The sequence below is a fragment of the Mytilus edulis genome, chromosome 7 (assembly GCF_963676685.1).
Source record: "Mytilus edulis chromosome 7, xbMytEdul2.2, whole genome shotgun sequence".
In the NCBI taxonomy this organism is placed as follows: Eukaryota; Metazoa; Mollusca; class Bivalvia; order Mytilida; family Mytilidae; genus Mytilus; species Mytilus edulis.
This window is the reverse complement of record NC_092350.1, coordinates 92807075-92827756: the sequence shown is the minus strand read 5'-3', so window position 1 is coordinate 92827756 and position 20682 is coordinate 92807075.

The following is a 20682-nucleotide window of genomic DNA, read 5'->3' as shown; positions in this document are numbered from 1 at the left end:
AGTTTTGATAGAACTAATTTCAGAAAAAGACCGAGATTTAAAATTATCCAGAAGTTCTTTTGAGTTTTTAAGAATCCACATATGGTTAATACCACTACGCGAGTAAACAGTTTCACAGTATATCTGAAGACCCTCTTTAACTGCGGACAGAATTTTAGTCAATCTGATGGACAATTCATCAGTAGAACATGCAGATGAGCCGGCAATGTACCGTTGTTTGTACGGAATTTTGTGAAGTTTATGTATCCAATACAAACAAGGTAAGTCCTCCGATTTGTTGTTCAATGCAATGTTCATAGAAGCCATGAAGGACTTATGATTCGCCAAAATCTCATCCTTGTCAAATGATATGTTTTTGTATGTGGGATTACTTGAGTGCTCATTTATTCCTAATTCTTTTATAAGACACTCGTAGTAATACGATTTACATATTAAGACAATATTATTTGAAGCTTTTTCCGCAGGAACAACAACATACTTATCTTGAAGAGATGATAGACATTTTACAGCCTATTTGTCACTGAAAATGGACTTAGGTCGATCATTCACACAGTTTTTCAACTTATGAATGCGACGTTTTACCAGAGACCTGACACTCGGAAATGTATACTTCATTTCTTAATTCGGAATCTACCGAACTTTCGGTTATTTATCTTTCATTTCTTGATTCAAAATTTACAGACTATCGGTTATGTATTGTTATATATGAATCTGATTATTTTGTTACTCGGATTTCGTCCTTGGGTAATATGATCTTAGCAGTTCTATATTAAAAGTTTTGACTGAGTCGAAAATGAATAATTTAGCCATCATGGTTATATTAAGTATCCAAAAATAGAAAGATTACAGATTCATCAACGAGTGAAACAATAAGTGCTCACATATTGTGAGAATGGACTACGTCTGAACAAGTCTTAAAGAAAGGTAATTTGCGTTTATTTAAAAAAAATAAGGCTCATCGATACAATGAATCAGATAAAAGGCAATTGGAATAACATTCTTTCAAATTAAAAAGAAGAATGATTTGAAATGTTTACTTGAAATTTTTGACACTCTTTTAAAGATATAATCGGTATACCTTTCCGGAGTTTAAGTTTTCATCGCTCTTGGCCTTCTAACTGTTTTTGATGCTAATGCCGCGAGTCTCATGAAGAAGATACTATCGCATGCACTAATATCCTGGTATCTTTAATGAAGTTTTAACTGACCACAGACTCATAACATTTTGTATATATACGCCAGATGACTTTTCTTTACTAAACATCACCACAAACCTTCAATACAATATACTAGTACATGCAAATCAAGGAATATCTTATCATTCTTCCAATTGATAAGATAATCCCGGGCTTGTTCTTTCTATCAAGATTTTCTTGATTTCCAAAATGGTGAAGTTAAAATCGTCTATCCGTAAATTTTACAGAAGCCATCACGAGTTGGTTGACCGTTATGGAATATCCGTGTCAATAACTAACTATAATCCCGTTCCCTTTTCACAAATATGAGACCTAACGAATAAAAAATTTACCGGGTTTAAAATAACATTAGCAACAAGACGGGTGGCACATCTAGAGCTCCTTAGATCACACCAGGTTTCTGGTGTCGTGTTGCTTAGTCGTTAGTGCTTTATGTTGTTTCTAGTTTTATTTTATTTGTCTGTTTGTCTTTTTCTGTTTTAGCGCGTTGTCAGTTTTTTTTTACATAGATGAGTTTGAGTGTTGTAAAAAACTCATATTTAATGCTTCCTCAACAAATGTACATATTGAAGACCTGTTGGTGACCCTCTGCTGTTGTTTTTTATTTGGTCGGGTTGTGGTCTCTTTGACACATTCCCCATTTCCATTCTCAATTTTATATATATGCAATGTAATGTAAACTAATGTGTTTTTCTGTATATCTTTGTCCAACTTAGGTGATACCAGAATGAAATAATATAATAATATAATAAAGTGTCCCTTTAGCCACTCTCTGATATACAAATGCTTGAATATGTGAATATATATTACTAAAACGAACACGAAAAGCACAAGCATTTTTAGCGAAGGTACATTTTGCCTAAACGTTTTGTATCTTTAGTTTTTAACTGCCATATATACAAGAGCGAGGCTAAGCTAGCTTTAAAACCAAGGTTTACCCAGCACTTTATTCGGAAATTGACAGTTCCAAGTCAGGAATAATGCAGTTGTTTATCGTTTGTTCCATTGCATTATACCGTTTGACTTTTGGCAGTTTTTATGGACTTTCCATTTTTATTTGTCTTTGTATACAAGTTGTATTTTTCTAAATAATTATTAATTTGTCGACAGAGAATTAGTTAGTGGTGTTTTTTAATGGTTGACACGTGGTCATTATAACTAGTCTTTAAAAAGTTTCCGGAATAAATATATTCAATACGGATGCAAATCACATTTAAGGACTGTTTTAATAAATCTGCTGGAGATGAAACGTAATTGGTTACCAATTATCAGTTTATTTTAATATTTTGTCTTTTTTGTTCTTTTTATAACTTATACCTCACACTGTCAACGTATATTTGTTCCACCTAACAAAAGTTCCATTGGAAACTTTGTTATAAACAATGTCATAATACCTGTTCCTGTTGGAACAAATATTCTATACCATTTATTCCGTTAGGAACATTTACTGTAATATTTATTCCAGTGGAAATATTATTCCAGAATATTGTTTCCATTTGGAACTAATGTTATGAAGGAACTTCTATTCCGTGACAACACAACAGTTTTCATCGAACACAAAAGATAACTGTTTAATCTTTGGTTTGAATTAACAATGTTTTGATGTTTCGCGCGTCTTGACCTTTTTTCTATCGACTGTATTCTGTTACCTCGATTCTTCTAACCTATTTTACATGTTTTTCACGGTTTTATCTGATTTTATTTTACAACTTGATTTTATTTGATTTAACGAAGAAAACAATCCAAATAAGTATTTATAATTTGAAATTCAATTTTCATTATCAATTCATGTCATTCTCTCTTGCAAGCTATACCACCAGAAGAGGATAATATAACATTATTTGGTAAGTACAAATTGTATAGTATTAAAAGTATGTCTAAGGAAAATACATCCAAACGTAAAACGAAACTTTGCTAAGCTATGAAAATAGACCAATATCGTTGCTGATTTAAGATGATCAATCGATTTCAACGATAAAAGTCAGTAAAATAGCAACTTCTAAGCGAGACAAATTAAAGAGTAACATCAGCTTTCCTTTTCACTTTGGCGCCTATATAAGTGCCTGATATTTAAAAACCCTGATACCACATTTGATTTCTATCTTAATTTTCAAAGTCAATGGATAAAAAGTAAGCATTTCAAATCACAAGTCGAAACAAGACAACCCATGGACAATAAGAACATGAAGGACAAAGACAACCCATGGACAATAAGAACATGAAGGACAAAGACAACCCATGGACAATAAGAACATGAAGGACAACCCATGTACAACAAGAACATGAAGGACAAATACCATTGCAGAACAAAATACTAATTCAAGTACAAATTGAGCAACACGATGATATCACATTACTGAAAAAAGTCATATAACAAAAATACCGAACTACGAGGAAAATTGTATACGGAAGTCGCTGAGCAAATTGTAAAATGTAAAGCGCAATCATATCAAACGAATAAATAACAACTGTCATATTCCTAACTGGCTATGAGTTGATATTTTTCAGCCTCTGTTGGTACCCGGGATAACCTTACGATACAAATTATTATGGAGGATGTAGACTGGTTCACAGCTGAAGCATACTGTAAAAAGAACGGATCATTCAACCAGCGAAGCCAGACTTTAGTGAAATATATAACTACATTTCTTAAAGGTCAAATATTTTGTGAGTACATTTTTCTCTCTCATGAATTTATATATTTTGTTAAAAGTGAACGTATTGACCTTTATCACTTGGTTATACCTGTAAATGGTTGCTTTGGTGGAACATAAGGCATCCATAGTAAAAAGGGCTCTGGAATTAGACTGAATATAGCATTATATATCAAGAACCTGTCATATGATATATAAACACATTAAAAGAAAATGCAGAAAAAAACAAGGAAAATTTTAATTACACAATGAGCATTGTTTACTTACACTAGTACCTTCAAAAGTTATAATGTTCATTTAGTAAATGCTTCCTACTATTCAAAGACAATAACGATCAAAACCAAGGGTAAACAAAGACTAAAAAAACCAAAGGACATTTACATCAACAGTTATGAATAATAACTAAGAAACAACACGAACTCCACTAAAAACCGGGTGTGAAATTATGTGCTCTGGAAGGGTAATCATTTCCTTTAAGGTATACGGCACCCGTCGTGTTATTTCTTTGTTCAGTTCGGTAATGATTCCAAATTGTGGAATCTGTATCTAAAGAACACCTGTATTAAGAGACCACTTTTGTCTTCTTTCTTGGATTGTCACTTAATACAAGTTTGACTGTATATATATCATGGTAACGGGAATCATACAGGTTTAACTGTATATATATCATGGTAATGGGAATCATACAGGTTTTACTGTATATATATATCATGGTAACGGGAATCATACAGGTTTAACTGTATAAATATATCATGGTAACGGGAATAACATCTTATAAGATCACCAGAACTTTGACATTTTTGTTTCTATTTTTAGCTTATCAGATCCATGGTTTGGGATTGGTATGATCAAAAATCATACTAATACAGATTTCTACAACGCAGATTGTGAATTATCAAATTTTTTTCCAGCTCTGAAAAATTTGAAAACCACTTCCAATGCTTATGAATGTATTGAAGCAGCCGCTAGTAACACAACTAACCTTATAGACGTCCGAAGTTGTAGGGAGAAACATCCATACATTTGTTATAAATCTGGACGTAATGTGTTGTAGGGGGCTAGTAACACAACTGACCTTATAGACGTCCGAAGTTGTAGGGAGAAACATCCATACATTTGTTATAAATCTGGAGGTAATGTGTTGTAGGGGCGCTAGTAACACAACTGACCTTATAGACGTCCGCAGTTGTAGGGAGAATAATCCATACATATGTTATAAGTCTGAAGGTAATGTGTTGTAGAGGGCGCTAGTAACACATCTGACCTTATAGACGTTCGAAGTTGTAGGGAAAGTCATCCATTTATATGTTATAAGTCTAAAGGTAATGCATTGTAGGTGCGTCTAGTAACATACCTGATCTTATAGACGTTCGAAGTTGTAGGGAGAATCATCCATACATATTCTATAAGTCTGAAGGAAATTTGTTGTAGGGGGCGCTGGTAACACAACTGACCTTTAAGACGTCCAAAGTTGTAGGGAGAATCATCCATACATATGTTACAAGTCTGAAGGTTATGTGTTGTAGGGTGCACTAGTAACACAACTGACCTGATAGCAGATTTATGGAGAAACATCCAAACATATGTTATAAGTCTGAAGGTAATGTGTTGTAAGGGGTGCTAGTAACACAACTGACCTTATAGACATTCAAAGTTGTAGGGAGAATCATCCATACATATGCTACAAGTCTGGAGGCTATGTGTTGTAGGGTGCACTAGTAACACAGCTGTCCTTATAGACGTTGTAGGGGAAAACATCCAAGCATATGTTATAAGTCTGAGGGTAATGTGTTGTAGGGGCGCTAGTAACACAACTGACCTTATAGACGTTCAAAGTTAAAGGGAGAATCATACATTCATATGTTATAAGTATGAAGGTAATGTATTGTAGGTGGCGCTAGTAACATACCTGATCTTATAGACGTTCGAAGTTGTAGGGAGAATCATCCATACATTTGTTATAAATCTGAAGGTAATGTGTTGTAGGGGGCGCTAGTAACACAACTGACCTTATAGACGTTCAAAGTTGTAGGGAGAATCATCCATAATTATGTTACAAGTCTGAAGGCTATGTGTTGTAGGGTGCACTAGTAACACAACTGACCTGATAAAAGATTTAGGGAGAAACATCAAACATATGTTATAAGTCTAAAGGCTATGTGTTGTAGGTTCCATTAGTAACACAACTGATCTTATAGAAGTTGTAGGAAGAAACATCCAAACATATGTTATAAGTCTGAAGGTAATGTGTTGTAAGGTGCTCTAGTAACACACCTTACCTTATAGAAGTTGTAGGGAGAAACATCCAAACCTATGTTATAAGTCTGAATGTAATGTCTTGTATTGGACGCTAGTTACTGATCTTTCAGATGTTCGAAGTTGTAGGGAGACTCATCTATACATATGTTACAAGTCTGGATGTAATGTTGCCGCTAGTAACATAACCGACCTTATATATGTCCGAAGTTGTAGGGAGAAACAACCAAACATATGTTACAAGTTCATTTGAACATTAATCAAAATGTGTTTTAGATATATAAGCATGAAGTGAAAAGTATTCCGACAATGTACGCACATATTTAACTTGGACTAACTTAGTCTAAGTATGTAGCTTTACCTCTGATATTTACAGAATATAAATATAATCTATCTTTATATCTTTATATTGAATACAATTTCCCAGTTATTCATGATATTCATGGGTGTATTCAGTAGATTTCTTTGATACTATTTATGAAAAGATTCCTGCAGTGTTTGTTTACATTAATTAATTTGAATTTTCTGCATTATAAGGTTATATAAGATTTGACCTCTACCTTTTATGAGAACATGTTTTTTTTTCTTTTCTTAGCGTAAATATTTTGTGCCATGCATTATCTTTATTTTTGAGTGTGAATTCACATCACTTTAAGACGTGTCACGGTACTTATCTATCATAAATTCATGTATTTGGTTTTGATGTTATATTTGTTATTCTCATAGGATTTTGTCTAATGATTAGTCCGTTTCTGTGTGTGTTACATTTTAATGTTGTGTCGTTGTTTTCTTCTTATATTTAATGCGTTTCCCTCAGTTTTAGTTTGTTACTCCGTTTTTGTTTTTTGTCCATTGATTTATGAGTTTTGAACAGCAGTTAACTACTGTTGCCTTTATTTAACAATGTGTCGTTTGTCGTAACAGGTTACATAAGTGAGATTACAGTGGTACATACTGCCTTCATCAAACCATCGGTGTCTGCACACGTCCAAATCTCAATACCAAAAGTTGGTTACAATACACATAACATCTGCATACAAAAATGTAGACTTGGATTTCAATATGTTGCTGCCATGTTTTACCATGACAACACTTTATGTTTTCTGATCAAAGACACTTCAGATGATTTTTATGCTGAACACATTGTGTATATATTGAGGACAAACGATAATATAACTTCCATTGTAATAGAGAAGGGGCGATGTAAGTAGATAGTATATGTTAATTGCAAATCATTTATACGATGTGTTGGTAGATCAATTCGCAGACGATTTTTTTAGTGGTCTTAGGTCTTTACATAAAAGTATAGTCTATTAGTTGTACCGATAGTGGATTCACATTTCGGGTAGTGTATGCATAGTAGTAGACACTAAGGGGAATTCCGTTCTGAATTTTCCTCGGATATTAGTATTTTTGTATTTTCACTTTTAACTTAATGACACACTTGATTTCGCTAATTAGGAGTTCAAACTATTCATTTCCCTCATTAAGGAGTTCATACGATTTATTTCCCTCATTCTGGAGTTCATACGATTCATTTCCCTCATTATGGAGTTCATACGATTAATTTCTCTCATTATGGAGTTCATACGATTCATTTCTCTCATTATGGAGTTCATACGATTCATTTGGTTTTTGTTTGTTGCTATGATTTGTCTCCTTAATCAATTTTGATGTTTAAGCCTCGATAAACTACAGTTGTCTATATAAGCCCATCTCCCGCTAAAAAAGCGGCATGTTTCTAATCGTTCTAGGGTGAAAATAAGGTCGACAAATGGATCATATCAAGGACACCGATTTAATCCAAGAAAGACATATTGCTTTTCAAATTTTTAAGAAGAATTTACTGATATTTCTAATTTCTGTTTCAGCAAGAATCACGATAATTAAACCAACAGAACAATATCTAAAGACGAATACATTTTCATGTGAGTAAAACGAATAAAAAAGTTGATTATCATTTTGAAACATGAGATGGATATTATACTTTATATAACGGGAAGAAACCGGAAGTATATCAACTTTAAAACATAATTTTGTCGTTCCATGTGATATTAAATAATGATTTACAATATTAATTCAGCTAATAAATCAATAAGTAATGCCAAGCGCCTGGTATGCGATGGAAGGCATAATATCAAAATGATATGAAACTATATTTTAAAGAACCAAAATAGATATTCAAAAAATCATCGGTGCAATAATGTATAATATTTGATATGAAACAAAACTTGTAGTTGAATGTCACTTGGAAAGTAAAAATTGTTAGCTTTTTAATATATTACGGAGAGATAAATCGTACTTTGTTAAAAATCACTGTGATTCAACATGTTCAAAGAAATAAATCAACAAATAATCGGCCTTCCCATGGGAACCACCTTCACTCCTCTAAGTGCCGACTTGCTCCATTATTCATATGAAGCTGACTTCAAACAGGAACTACTTTGGAAGAAAGAAGAGAAGTTAGCAGTATACAAATCTTCACTCGCTTTCCGCTAAATAAATTACATTCTCTCAATCAGACATGAGAAATGCATTGTAGTCAGCACTTTTTGTGCTGACATGAATTATCATTGATATGGTTATATTTACAAATTAACTGTTTACAAAATTTTGAATTTTTGGAAATACTAAGGCTTTTCTACCTCAGGCGTAGATTGCCCTTAGCTGTATTTGGCAAAACTTTTAGAAACTTTGGTCCTCAATACTCTTCAACTTAGTATTTTATTTTGTCTTTTTAACTTTTTTGGATTTGAGCGTCACTGATGAGTCTTTTGTAGACGAAACGCTCGTCTGTCGTAAATACAAAATTAAGTCCTGGTATCTATGATGAGTTTATTGTAATGCATTACATTTTTCCAAGTAATTGCATATAATGTGTAATGCAGCAATTTTTGTCATTTAATGCATTACCTGAAAAAAATAGTTGTGTTATTTCATTACATTGCATTATATGGCATTATTTTGTTCACATACTATATAAAAATATTTAACAGAATGTTTTAGATTCAGCTAAAGCAAATTTGTGTGTTAATTAAGAACATAATCATTTGGATAGTATTTTGTTTTTATTTGAAAAGCATCACTGTAAAAGTACTTAATTTTTGTTCAACCAATGCATTACCTGAAAAAAATAGTTGTGTTATTTCATTACATTGCATTATATGGCATTATTTTGTTCACATACTATATAAAAATATTTAACAGAATGTTTTAGATTCAGCTAAAGCAAATTTGTGTGTTAATTAAGAACATAATCATTTGGATAGTATTTTGTTTTTATTTGAAAAGCATCACTGTAAAAGTACTTAATTTTTGTTCAACCATCAACGGATACCTTGTCATGAGTAAATAACAGAAAAATTGACCATTGTCATAAAACACTAATTAGTTTGTTTTACAATCAATCTTTTCACCACTTTGAAACTGGGTCATGAATTAATCTCTTTGTTCATTATTTACTTAGGAAAGACATTATCGGTAAATATTTTGATTGGAATTAAATGAACTGTTTTTGTATTGCTATGAGTTACAATTAATGACAAAAATAAGCGAAGAGCCATCGAAACAACATCTGATAAACAAATTTAATAATACTTTTAGATATTTGGATGATATTTTGGCTCTCAATAATGACGACTTCAGTATGTATATTAAAGAAATTTATCCTGTTGAACTTACTTTAAATAAAGCTAATACTAACAATGACCTTTCCTCGATCTTGATATCTATATCACTAACGGAAAGCTGAATACTAAAATTTATCATAAAAGAGATGATTTTCATTTCCTATCGTTAATTATCCATTTTTAGATGGTGACGTTCCCTTGTCATCATCTTACGGTGTTTATATATCTCAACTTGTACGATTCGCTCGTGTATGTAACAATGTTTTCGATTTTAACGAGAGAAATCTATGTATTACTGAAAAATTATTACACCAGGGTTTTCGATATCACAAACTAGTCAAAACATTTACTAAATTTTATCATCGGTATAAGGACATCATTCGTAAATATAGCTCAACATGCAGACTTCATATACGTTCAGGTATTTCACATCCAATTTTTTATGGAAATATCCTTTATAAAGCACAAAGGTGTCAGTATTCACCTCAAAAAATAACAAAACCTTTGAATAGACTTATTAAGAAGGGATATAGTTACGATACTGTTGTCAGGTCATTAAAGATTGCATATTTTGGCGTTAATATTGATTCACATATAGGGTCTTTGCATCGGAACTAAACACATTTATTCAAAAACCAGTTGTTGGCATGACACGGGTTATGTTCTTCTCATATGTTATGATGGTATGATACTAAACCCCTAACGGGAAGGATTGTGCCTGATATTCATATGATGAAATCATAATCTTTCATTCAGTTTAATTGAAGTCTGGAGCTGACATGTCAGTTAACTGCTAGTAGTCTGTTGTTATTTATGTATTATTGTCATTTTGTTTATTTTCTTTGGTTAAATCTTCTGACATCAGACTCGGACTTCTCTTGAACTGAATTTTAATGTGCGTATTGTTGTGCGTTTACTTTTCTACATTGGCTAGAGGTATAAGGGGGGGGGGTTGTGATCTCTCAAACATGTTTAACCCCGCCGCATTTTTGCGCCTGTCCCAAGTCAGGAGCCTTTGTTAGTCTTGTATTATTTTAATTTTAGTTTCTTGTGTACAATTTGGAAATTAGTGTGGCGTTCATTATCACTGAACTAGTATATAGATATAGGAAGATGTGGTGTGAGTGCCAATGAGACTACTCTCCATCCAAATTACAATTTAAAAAGTAAACCATTATAGGTTAAAGTACGGCCTTCAACACGGAGCCTTGGCTCACAACGAACAACAAGCTATAAAGGGCCCCAAAATTACTAGTGTAAAACCATTCAAACGGGAAAACCAACGGTCTAATCTATATAAACAAAACGAGAAACGAGAAACACGTATATATTATTTAGGGGCCAGCTGAAGGACGCCTCCGAGTGCGGGAATTTTACGCTACATTGAAGACCTTTTGGTGACCTTCTGCTGTTGTTTTTTTCTATGGTCGGGTTGTTGTCTCTTTGGCACATTCCCCATTTCCATTCTCAATTTTATTTAAATGTATATTTATAAAAGTGAAGTAAACATAAGTTAAATTAAATATTAAACCTCCTCTTTTTTAGAGAAAAAACAGAGAAATATACCTTGAAATCCTCATGATTTTAAAATGCAGTAGTTGTATTGAAAAGACATTTTACATGATATGTATACTTAAGTTTTGATATGTATAAGGAACAGTTATTCGATATTCTATAATCTTTTGTGACTTCATGTTATTTTTTAAAATGTTTTGATTTTTCTCCTGTTAATGTTAACATTTACATATGTAATGTGTAATACAATGCATTACTTTGCAAAAGAAATAATGCATTAATTTGATAAAAAAATGGGAAAACAACACGTTTAATAATTTCAATGCGTCCGAAGCGCTTTTCTGGATTTATCTTCATCTGGAACGCTCAAAGTCAAACATTTGTAATTCGAGGATGTATAAGTACCGAAATCGTCTCTTCATTAATGATACAGACGCCATCACGAATGGTTTGACTTTTAATGGAATACTGGTGACGACGGATATGTTCCAGTTATTGCAACTACAATCCGGTCCCCTTTTCCCGAAAGTGGTTTATTAAATTGGAATTATCACCGGATTTGTACTAACATGAGCAACACGACGGGTGCACATGAATAGTAGAATTTGCTTACCCTTCCTGTGCACTAGAGATCATCTCCTGTTTTTGTTCCGTCTTTTGTTTTTGATGTTGTGATTTGAGTTATGTTATGTGTATACTTGACTTTTCTTTTTTAGTAACATTTGGCGTTGTCAGAGTATTTTAGAATTACGAGTTTAAATGTCAATCGTGTATCCTTTACTTTTCTTTATGATTATTTCATTTCATCAATGATACAAGTAAGACCAGACTCAAGATTTATGAATATGAAAATAAGAAGATTTTGTGTGATTGCCAATAAGACAAATTTCCGTACGACACTATAGATCTCCCTAAACCGTTCAACAATGGACAAACTCAACCGCAAGTCTTTTCCGAAACGTATGTTGATAAAAACCATTCGCACAGTTGGTTGAAGAGGTCAAACATTTCATTTCTAAAGTTTCATAGACCCCTTTTGAAATTTACCTTGCAGTTCGTTACTTAATTTGATCAACGGGGGCAAATTTTACTTCATTAGATGCATATCTCGACAATTAATGTCTCTTTCGTGATGCGCGATGCCAAAATCCTAAAGAAAATCCTAAGACTTATACACGTAAGAGAGCGTTGGTAATAAACACCAACAACAGAAATAACGTAAAGCATATAGTTCATTAATTAGTTATCAAAAGTACCAGGATTATAATTTTATACGCCAGACGCGCGTTTCGTCTACATAAGACTCATCAGTGACGCTCAGATCAAAATAGTTAAAAAGCCAAACAAATACAAAGTTGAAGAGCCTTAAATTGAGCATGTACATCTTAAACACTTGATAGATAAATAGAATAACGCCACTTGTGTGGCATTCGGCAAACAAACAGCGGAGACGAATTGAATGTACGTGGATGTGGGTAGTTTGGTGCACAATTATTTGCCTAAAATATAAGAAATAAAACATGGTTTCATTGCTCATAAACTTCCTACTTTATCTTGGCCTTTGTGACTACATTTTATTCAGGCGTTACTGATGTTAATTTTATAGACGAAACACGCGGTCTCGTAACCAAACTTTAAGCCTAGTATCGATTATGAGTTTAATTTAATTTATTTCGACACTAAATTAGCCGAAATAGTTATTTTCTCAATAACTCAATATGTAGACACATCCTGGGGTAATATCATGTGACAAGTTTAGCTTTCAGATCTTATGTTGTTGCATCGTGAACGTTAAAATTACAAAAGGTCATTTTTTCCAAAGAAGACCCACAAATACAGACCGGAAACACTATACCACTTCCTTCAAACAAATGTTAATAACGAAAAATAGATTTTTTCCCAAATTCGTTAGACATATCTTCACTTTTATTTCTGTTTGTTTTGATCACCCATTTTCATACATTTCAGAGGATTATCTAGCTATAAAACCAGGTTTAATCCTCTATTTTTTACAAAATTCATGTACAAAGTCAGGAATATGATAGTTGTTTACCAATCGTTTGAATTGATTTGAATGTTAGTTGTAAATGTTTTCGTTTTTAGTAGGTTTTGACACATCCTTACCGACGACAACTAAAGGTAATTTTGGCTAACTTAAAAACAATACAGAAATACAGAAATAGGCTAAACGTACCTTCATTACGACTATTTGTGGTTGAAAAATGGCAAGGAAATACAGAACCAGTTCATTCACATGACATATATGTATATGTTACAAACCGTATGAGTATTTGGACCGTACGTGTACGGTCTGGACCGTATGCGTACTTTTTCAAAATACTCATACGGTCGGACCGGACCGTACGCGTACGATCTGACTAACATTAGGAAAGTTGTCAAGTTTATTAAATACAAATGCATATAACAAATCAACATAGCTTAACTCCCAAAGAAATATTAAAGTTCAATTGTAATTAAAATAAAAACATTATATTCTAACTATTAAAACAATTCACGCTAATCAAATCTGGTAATCTCTTGTATTTAGCATGTCGATCAGTAATACGTTCACTGAAATTGAAGATATCGGAAGTAAACATAACGTGGCAGGACAATTGTTTTAGAATATTGAGCAACTTTATAAAAAAATATGCAAATGCAAAGGTTCATACATGAACTGCAAATATGTAAATGTAAAAACAAATCACGTTACTTGTGATAGCAAGTGTCACCTTGGGCGATAGTACCAAAATAAGATTCAGATATACAATTAAACAAAACATTTTATTTTAATTGTTCGTTTGTTCATTTTATCTATCTAATTGTAATAATATCAATTTGTAAAACTGAAATAAAGATTGTAATTAATGTTTACTAGAATTGGGAGATTTAAAGACGTATCGTATCCGTATCTGATACGTTGACGTACATAAACGTATATATGGGTTATTGCGTATAATTGATTATTTGTGTGTTTAGAAAGTACATGTATATTTGTGTTTTTTTTTTGTTTTTTGTTTGTTAGATGTCTTTCAGTCATTAGCACACTTTTTTATTACACGATAGTTTTCAATCGATTTATGTTTACTCGTTTATAACTAAACAGTCGATATTTAAACCTTGAAATGCCACTGCTGGTAGACGTTTCGTCTCCGAGGTTATCACCAACCCAGTAGTCAACATTTCGGTGTTGAAATGAATATCAATAATGTGGTCATTTTTATAAATTTCCTGTTTACAAAACATTGAATTTTACGAAAAACTAAGGATATTCTTATCCCAGGCATAGATTACCTTAGCCGAATTTGGCACAACTTTTTGGAATTTTGGATCCTCAATGCTCTTCAACTTTGAACCTGCTTGGCTTTATAAATATTTTGATATGAGCGTCACTGATGAGTCTTATGTAGATGAACCGCGCGTCTGGCGTACTTAATTATAATCTTGGTACCTTTGATAACTATTTACACCACTGGGTCGATGCCACTGCTGGTGGACGTTTCGTCCCCGAGGGTATCACCAGCCCAGTAGTCAACATTTCGGTGTTGACATGAATATCAATAATGAGGTCATTTTTAAAAATTTCCTGTTTACAAAACATTGAATTTTACGAAAAACTAAGGATTTTCTTATCCCAGGCATAGATTACCTTAGCCGTATTTGGCACAACTTTTTGGAATTTTGGATCCTCAATGCTCTTCAACTTTGAACCTGTTTGGCTTTATAAATATTTTGATATGAGCGTCACTGATGAGTCTTATGTAGACGAAACGCGCGTCTGGCGTACTAAATTATAATCCTGGTACCTTTGATAACTATATTAAGACATAAATTCAGTTCTCGGTGAAAAAAGACAAGTTAAGAAAAAGTATGAAAATAATGAATGTGCATGTAAACTCATAGAAAAAATTCAACGTTTAACCAAAAAGAGAATTTTTATTCAAACTATCAATTAGAGAATTAATGTTTTTCGATGAATGGAGCATGCTATAAGTGAATTGCTGTTTTAACTAACTAAACTCTTATGTCTTATGGTAGCATGCGATTTAATAATGAAATTCTTTTTAGGGTTGTGTCAGTTGTTGCGATGACAACAACAATATAGTCGGACAAATGACAGACAGACATACAGGACATTCACATTAAACCCTGTTCAACTTTGTAGCAAGGGATATAGTTAATTTAATTCTTATATATTTCTTTGTAGAACCTGAATGTGACTGCAGCAGTCAGTGCTTGTCATTACAAATACGCAACACCACACACAATTTCCCGCCATTACAAAGACTTGATAAAAAGATGCTATCATCATTTCGTAGGAAGCATACATGTGCCGACGATAATAGGATCTCATCGTTCGCGATTGGACTTTCTGCTGGCGTATGTCTGGCATTAGTATGCATAACCATTGTTTTGTTAGATGTTTTTACATATTGCATAGGACATTCGAAAATTAGATTAGGAGTTTCAAAGACGTATAGGTTGAGAAGATGTTTATTCTAAGTCCATGTACATTTCAACTACTTGGAATATCCATCGTGAAACCATGATATTTGTTGTTATAACTATGTTATAACTAAGAAGAATGCTTTATTTTCATTGATGTATGGGAAAGTCGAAAACTCATGGATAAAAATAGTGTTTGTGAAAGCTGTGTATATAAATGAAAATACAACAGACATGTTTATCATCAAGATCATCTTATGATCTTAAGACAACTTATACTTTTAACTGCTCATTTAGTCCAAATAGTTATGACGTCTTGCAAGGCTTTTTTTAAACTTTTTCGTGACGCCTTCCTTGGACTAACTGCTCATCATATTATTTTTCGTTTTGCACAAAATTCAACTTATTGGGATTCGATGTATTTTTATGCACGAGGACACAATATACCTGTTGCATATTTCAACTCCCTCGGGCAAAGTTGACCTCAGATACATTTGGCCATCTTTAAGTCCGTTTTGATCGAATACCTCTCCAAACTGTTAAGTCTAGACTTGGCTTTCAATTATTCGGCTTTGCCTGTTTCTGGTGAAAGTAAATCAGACAATCGCTTCGGACGCAGAAAAGTTATAACATGTTGTTTTAATATTTTGGATATTTCAAATACAATTAACAGACATAAATGTTATATCTGAGCTTGGTTATGATTTTTGATTTATGTTATTCTGCATTTGAAATATTCTTAAGATAGATAATAAAATTGAGAATGAAAAGGGGGAATGTGTTAAAGAGACAACAACCCGACCATAGAGCAGACAACAGCCGAAGGCAACCAATGAGTCGTCGATGCAGCGAGAAACTAGCTCCCACACACAGAGGAGTACTGCGGCGGGTTTTAACATGTTTTTTTAGAACTCCCCTTATACCGCTAGCCAATGTAGAAAAAACAAACTCAAAACAATACGCATAATTAAACTCGGTTTAAGAGAAGTCCGAGTCCAAAGTCAGAATAGGTAGCAAAAGAAACTGAACGAAATGACAATAATACATTAATTAACAAAGGAATACTAGCAGTTACTGACATGCCAGCTCCAAACCTCAATTAACTGATTGGTATCCCCAAAAAGGTTGCAAAAAAAAAATTAAGTCTATATATAAGTTCAATTCACCATAAACCTATAATCAAACAGAAAAAATTGAGTTCAGAAAGAAATGCACTATTTGGTTTCCCTCCATGTTTTGACATGCACCGGAAACTTGAGTTGTAATACAAGACTGGTACCTATAACAATAATGACATGTCTTAAAAAATAAATCATTTACTTAGTTTCATTAAGTTGCCATATATAAACATTAAAAAATGCCATTTAAAGAACCTTTGGCTGTATAATTAAAAATAACCCCACTATTAAAGCAGTAACCCTTTCTCAAAACAGGCAAAATTTGGAAATCAGTCAAGTCTTTACACTGATCTGTAAATCACATTTTAGCCTATTTTATGAATGTTTTCTTATTATTTGGATACTGTGAAGCTAGAAGAGTATTCTTATCTATTATTTTATTTTTTTCCTCCTGTTAGATTGAACCACATTCAATAGTTTACCCCTCTCCCTTTTTCAATGAAATTTACCCAAGTGGGCCTCTTGTTCAAGTCAAAATTGAAAAACTACCCAAAACTTTTTCATATTGAAGAATTTGCTACAATACAACTGTGTAAACACAAGAAAGACCATACTTTTCTCTTTTTTGACTATACTGGTCTTTATCTCATGGTTTTTAGACTGTACTTTACAAACCAATGCATATAAAATTTTAAATAAAATTCAAGAAAAAACAAAATGAATACTCAAGTTGGTGAAAAATCCTTGTCATGATGGATGGTTTTAGAAAAATTCTACTTTTTAAACAATTTTTTAACCAAAATATGGAACCATGCAGTGCCGCAGACAGGAAAAGAAGTATAGACTCATGAAAAATGAACATTTTGTGAAAATCTTTTCACCAAAATAGATATAGGAAGATGTGGTGTGAGTGCCAATGAGACAACTTTCCATCCAAATAACAATTTATAAAAGTAAACCATTATAGGTCAATGTACGGCCTTCAACACGGAGCCTTGGCTCACACCGAACAACAAGCTATAAAGGGACCCAAAACCAACGGTCTTATCTATATAAAAAGATAAGTTCATTTTATACATATTCAACCTAAATGTCAACAATTGAGCCATAAAAATAATAACCCTAAAGAAAACAAAAATACTTTTGTATGTAGCTGTCTCTTCAACTTTGCACTAATTTTCAATAAAACTGTGCAACTAGAAATTTCATCACAAGAAGAATATTTCATTGAGAAAAAAATCTTTCTATGTTTTTTTTATTGAAAATCATGCATGTAATACCATGAAATTCTCAAATTGCCTCAAACTGTTGTGCTTTATATCTATTAATACCTTTGAATGGTGTCTAGTATAAAACAGCATAATTATTACATATTTTCAGTTTTTCCAGTGTAACTTGATACCCCATGAATTTTTTTCTCTTAAAAAGTCCTTAAATCATAATGTTTTATCATTCTGGGCACACAAAAATCCCCATGAGCTTCTTCCTTGCAGTGAACATATAAAAAAAAATACCCTAAGCAGGTTGCAGTCTTGTAAACGACTGCTCCATAGACTTACCTGCAAAACAGCTGATCTTTGAAAACTTTCCTGGATTGATATTCCCAAAAAGATGCAAGATTTTTTTAAAGTCTATATATATATGTTTCAATTCAGCAAAACCTATAATCAAACAGAACAAATGCACTATTTTGTTTCCCTCAATGTCAATCTTCAATGACCTGCTAACAGTATTGTAACCATATCCCTTCTTGTTAAGTCTGTAAAAAGGTTTTGTTAGCTTTTGAGATGTATACATACATTTTTGTGCTCTTTCAAGAATATTGCCATAAAAGATTGAATGTGAAATACCTGAACATATAAGATGTCTACATGTTGAGTTATATTTAGGAATGATGTCATTGCAGCAGCTGCATTGTGATGGATAAATGATTAACAAATGTTACATTGTGGTTTTATGATTTACTATACTATCAACTGAATGCTTCTCCATCATTTTGAAAGAAATAGAAAAGTTAAATCAAGGTGGTTACTGGTAAAATCAATTGGTTTCCACGGTTTCGATAAATTTGATTGAACTAATACTGACTACATTCACAGAAAGAGTGAGCAAGCTAAAAGGCTTTGCCTGCATCATTCATTATAACTAAATTTGTATTGAAAGTCTGTTATATGAAGATTTGTCTACATGTATCAAATGAACTTCATTCTGTAATTCAGTGGTGTTCTTGTTTATTCTTTTGTACATAAATCACTAGTTTTCTTGTTTGAATTGATTTACATTTGTCATCTAAAAACCTTTTGAAGCTTATCTGTGGTATGAGTTTTGCTGATTAGTTGATATACAGTTGTTACTTTCTACAGCATTTTAGTTTCTGGTGGAGAGTTTTCTCGTCGCATTGCCAATCATACAACATTTTCTTATTTTCATATTAACTTTATTCGAAGTTCCATGTATCAGTATTATTACAGGCTTAGCAATTAGAAAAACAATGTATGAAGTTTAATTTCTTTATTGTGACATTCTGTTCTGGTCTATAAGTTAGAACACAAAGTGGTTTTACTGTTTATATGAAACAATATATCAATGGTTTGCCCTATTGCATTATAAGTTATCAGTAATCAGATGAAGGAACATTCAATGGTATTAGTAACTCAGTATTTACCACTGATAGTGAATCAATACAAAATCATACATTTTGATAACTGGTTAATTTACAAATTGTCAATATCCAGACTGCAACATAGCTAGGTTTGATATAATTTACCAGTATGGATAGTTTATGTACATTACTACTAAAAGTAACATATAATTTCCTACATCTGTTATATGCGATCAAATACAGAGATTTTTAAGCTTGAAGTGATTAAAGATTTTTAAAATAAACAATTTTCTGTGGATGAAGTTTTGCAATTTACACTTCCTATAGAAGAAAAACTTAATACTTCGTAAGAAACCTTAATTTATTTGACAAAACCATACAATTACTCAAGTCAATAGGACTTCTTTAATACTCAAAGTTTAAGAGAGAGAGTTCTATCATCAATCATAAAACTTTTAACATGTTCTCATCGGACGTTTACTTAAATAATCACAACTTCCATACCTCCTCTTTATAATACGATGTTTATCTTTATAATACAATGTTTATCGTTATAATACAATGTTTATCTTTGTAATACAATGTTTTATATATCCTCAATACAAATATCCTACACAGCCAATTTTGCATAGGTACTATTTTTGTATTTAAAATCTGTAGTACTGATTTTTACAGTACTTGATTTGTATTTAAAATTTTGGTTCAGAATAAAGGCAACAGTAGTATACCGATGTTCAAACTCATAAATCCATGGACAAAAAACAAAATCGGGGTAACAAACTAAAACTGAGGGAAGCGCATTAAATATAAGAGGAGAACAACGACACAACACTACAATGTAACACACACAGAAACGGACCAAGCAACAGACAAAATTCCACGAGAATAACAAATATAACATCAAAACCAAATACATGAATTTGGGATAGACAAGTACCGTGACACGTATGATACCAAAAGCGATCACAATATTCCATGCTTGAAAATCATAATTTTAAGAGATTTGAAATAGACATACTATCAAAATGATGAAAATGTAACGTTGTAACCAAAAATATGTAGTACTTAAATTTTCAAGTACAAATAACGTACTGTAAAATACAGGTACCTTAATATTACAATAATTTTAGAGTAACAAAATAATACTGAATATTAGAAGTAGATTTCCAGTACTACAGATTTTTGGTACTGACATAGTACCTATGCAAAAGTAGCTGTGTAGGTTCAAATTAAGAAGACCAGTATTCTTTATTTATCATTTACAGA